A 3,885-nucleotide genomic window follows, 5' to 3' on the forward strand; every position below is an offset into this window, starting at 1 on the left:
TGAGGCGGCTGGATCATAGAATCAGCTTTTTTGCCTTTCCTCGGTCTCTTCCTAGACTTCTTTACTGCCGGAAGGTCGTCCATAATACGTTCAACCTCCGGAGACGGCAATTCAGGCGCTGACTCATGATGCTCAAACCCTAAGTAGGCGCTAGTATAGACATACTGTTGAGTGCCATCGTCATCCTCATCCTCATCTATAGAGACATCACCAGCGATTATGGAGCCTTTTCCTCACCCCCTCCGCTATCACCCAGCATGACAACCGACGCTAATTGGGTAGGTGAGGTGTTGATGTTCATACCTAACTGTGTGCTCGTGGGTGTGCTCCCGGCTGCCTCCAGACGAAGCAGACTCTTTGGCCACAACAGGACCCACCCATTGCAACAATCACCAAGCCGCCGCGGGGTCTCGTCGTCATCCCCCACTAGTACCAGAGGAGGCAAATTCTCGTGGCCCGGTTTGACACTGGCCACGGAAACCTTGAAGACGTTCGGGGGGATCGGCCGGCTGTGGAACAATGGTTCCTTCGGCTTCATTATCGTCGCCTTCCCCACGTCCACCTTCTGGTCGCCGATGGTGTACAATATGGTGCACAGGGTTTCGTCGGCCTGCAAAGAAAAGTATGCGACGTGAGACATCCAAAAGGCAATGAAAATGGGAGATTATACATTTACTAATGGGGGCCGGTGTGACAGATACCATGAGGGCGTCGAGCTCAGCCAAAGACGAAGCACCGCCGAGCATGTCCGGTGTCGGAGCCAGTGCCGGAGCAGGTGCGGGAGTTGGTACGGGAGCAGGTGCAGCTGCAGGTGCTGGTGCAACGCTAGTCGAGCTGCTCCCCAAGAAGTCAGCAAGGGGAAAGTCCACTGCATTTTTTTCTGGATTTTGCCTGGTCCAATTGAAAACGGCCGGAACCAAGGAAGTAGACATATCCACAACCACCTTTTTTGCGGCAGCTACTGCTGTTGCGACTGTCTGGGATGATTTCTTCTCAACCGCAAGCTCAACCTTCTTGTCGATGTTTTCTTCAGTTAACCTCATTCTTTCCTTTCTCTCCTCCGTGGTCTCATGGTAGTACTTCTTCCACGTGGCGCCGTCTCCGACACCGTGCACGCGTCCATACGACGGTCGAGTCTCCACCGGGAGTCGTTCCAATATGTTCAACGCCCGGTTGAATGGAGTGTCCCACTTGGGCCTCGCCAACGCCTCAGACGGCGAGTCGCTTTTGGCCGCAATCCTGTGTTGCTCTCTCTGCAAAAGGCACAAGGATCATTTACAAATATGACTAACCTGCAGTCGAATTGATCAAAAACTAAAATTACCAGCAGTCTCATGAACTCCGTCGTGACCGCGTTCGTCTCAAAAACCTTCTTCACTGGGTCCCAACGGTGCCGGGCCCTGAGGACGTCACGCTCCTGTGGGACGGTGAACTCCGCCAAGGGGTCTGGGATGCCCAGACTCGCGGCTTCCGCGTCCTCCTTGGCCCATATGGACCACTTCCCGCCGTAATCACGGCTTCCGAGGTGGTGGCACCCATTGTTCCTTTGTTGAAACCCCTTCATGTACTTCGACTTTTTTTGGCAGCTTCAGCCTCGCAAGCCGCCTTGAATATTTCAAAGTGCTCTGCTGTGATTGTCGGATTATCCTTTACAATCTCGGAGTAGGGTTCCTTTTTGTCGATGATCCTTGCTTTCACCCTTGTTTTCCAGGCGGCCAACGCGTCGCTAAACTTGGTCATGGCGTGTTTGTTTATCTTCTTCATTGCCGGGTCCTTATCTGGATCTTTATAATCCTTCTCATTCTGGCCCGGGAACAAGAATATCTGGTGCAGCTTCTTTAGGAGGGAGGGCCTCATATTATCTATCTTTTGTAGTTTCTCATCATTGATGGTGGCGGTGGTCCGTACGATGCATCCTATTTGATTGCCGTAGCACACGCGCGCTTCCTCGGGCGCGTTTGGCTCAAAATTACCGCCGTCCACCTCCGTGACCACCAGTCTAGTAGTCCTGAGTTTGTTAGGAAGCTGTTGCCTCTTTGCTTTCGGTTCTACACCGGCTCCGCTCCCCGAGGCAGCACCGGTCTCAATCTCAGCGCCGGTCTCGATGCCGGTCTGAGTCTCAGCGCCGGTCTCAGTCTCAGCATCGGTCTGCGTGTCGGTCTCAGTCCCCGATGCGATCGGTGGGCCCAGCAACAACATCGGTTGATCGTCGGCAAGGCTCAAAAATTCGTCTGCCACCAAGTAGACGTCGTCGCAATAACCAGAACCCTGTCCTTCATCGTTGCTAGCCATGTTTCCGATGATTAAATCCAGTCAATTAATTCTAGACCTAATAAAACGAATAGTGACATAAAAAAGGCCTATGTTTTGCAGGAACGTTGATTCCTTCCCGGTGCGGCAAATCCCGGGCACTCGATATGTCCTAGTTTGTAGCACAATTCATGCCGAAATTCACGGAAAATTTCGGCATGACCTTTGCTAAAAAGTGGACAAATCGAGAACCTCAAATTTGCCGGAACGGAAATGAATCAACATTCCGGCAAAACATAGGCCACTCAGCTTCATTCCCTGGAAACAGTGTTCAAATATCCATCTTCGACACCGCAACACATGTCCAAATATACACGAGCAACCACATGTACAAATATACATGTCCAAATTTCACAAGCTAATTCAAAAACAAAGTGCAGAAGAAAATTCATTTAACTACTAATAGAACAAAATTTAGTTAACTTTAGTGCTCTATAATGATGAAAGGAAAAAAAATTTAGTTAACTACTAATTTCATTCATTTAGGTTATTCATTTAACTTCACCTAATTAACCTACTGCACCACTACTACTAGCAGCACTACTAACCTAATTAACCTAGCAAAACTCTACTGCCCTAACTAAAAAACATCTAATTAACATCTACTAGTACCACTACTGCCCTAACCTAATTAACATCTACTAGTATCACTATATACTACAAGCAGCATCTACCCTAATTAAACCCTACTTCCCTAACTAACTTTTGCTGTAAACCAAATTTTTTGCTCTAACATCTACTACTTAACATCTTTTGCTCTAAACTAACTTTTGCTCTACTAATTTGTTCTCTAAAATGCAGATAGAGAGAGAGGAGTGGGGGGAGGGGTGGGGGACTTACATAGAGGGGAGAGACAGTGGCGGGGAGGTGCTCGGCGACGGAGGCAGGGGCGGAGAGGGCGGGCTCGGGCACGGGCAACGGCGGTCCTGGGCGGGCTCGGGCGGCGGTGAGGTCGAGGGCGGAGACGATGAGGTCGAGGGCGGCCTCGGGCGGCGGCGGTGAGGCTGAGGGCGGCCTCGGGCGGCGGTGGTGAGTATGACGGCGGCCTCGGGGGGAGACGGTGAGGTTGCGGGCGTCCACGCCGGCAGGAGACGGCAGTGAAGTGGGGCGACGGCGAATTGGGGAGACGGCGGCGAGGGCGAGGGATTTAGGGGAAAAGTGGTGGCGGGGGGGGGGGGGGGGGGGGACCGCTGTTGAAGTGAAATGTAACGGTAGCGTGTTCCTGAAAACGCGCTATAGCTAAGTTAGCTACAGCGCATTTCCTGAAACGCGCAACTACTATTTCTTTCTCCTTTTTCCCCCTTTTCATTTATTTTTCTTTACATTTATTTTTTCCTTTCTCCTTTTTCTATTTCTTTCATTTTCATTTACTTTTCTACTTGTTTTTCATTTTATTTTTTTCGTTAGTAGTAGCGCCTTACACATAAACACGCTGCTACAACAAAATTAGCGGCAGCGCTATTTCTAAAAGAGCGCTACTACTATGTGTAGCTGATCGGCTTAGTGGTGAGAATTTTTGTAGTAGCGCTTTTACAAAGGGACGCACTACTGCTATATGTATATCTGCAGCGCGGT

This window comes from Triticum urartu, chromosome 7A (genome assembly GCF_056163025.1).
Source record: "Triticum urartu cultivar PI428250 chromosome 7A, HENAU_Tu73, whole genome shotgun sequence".
Lineage (NCBI taxonomy): Eukaryota > Viridiplantae > Streptophyta > Magnoliopsida > Poales > Poaceae > Triticum > Triticum urartu.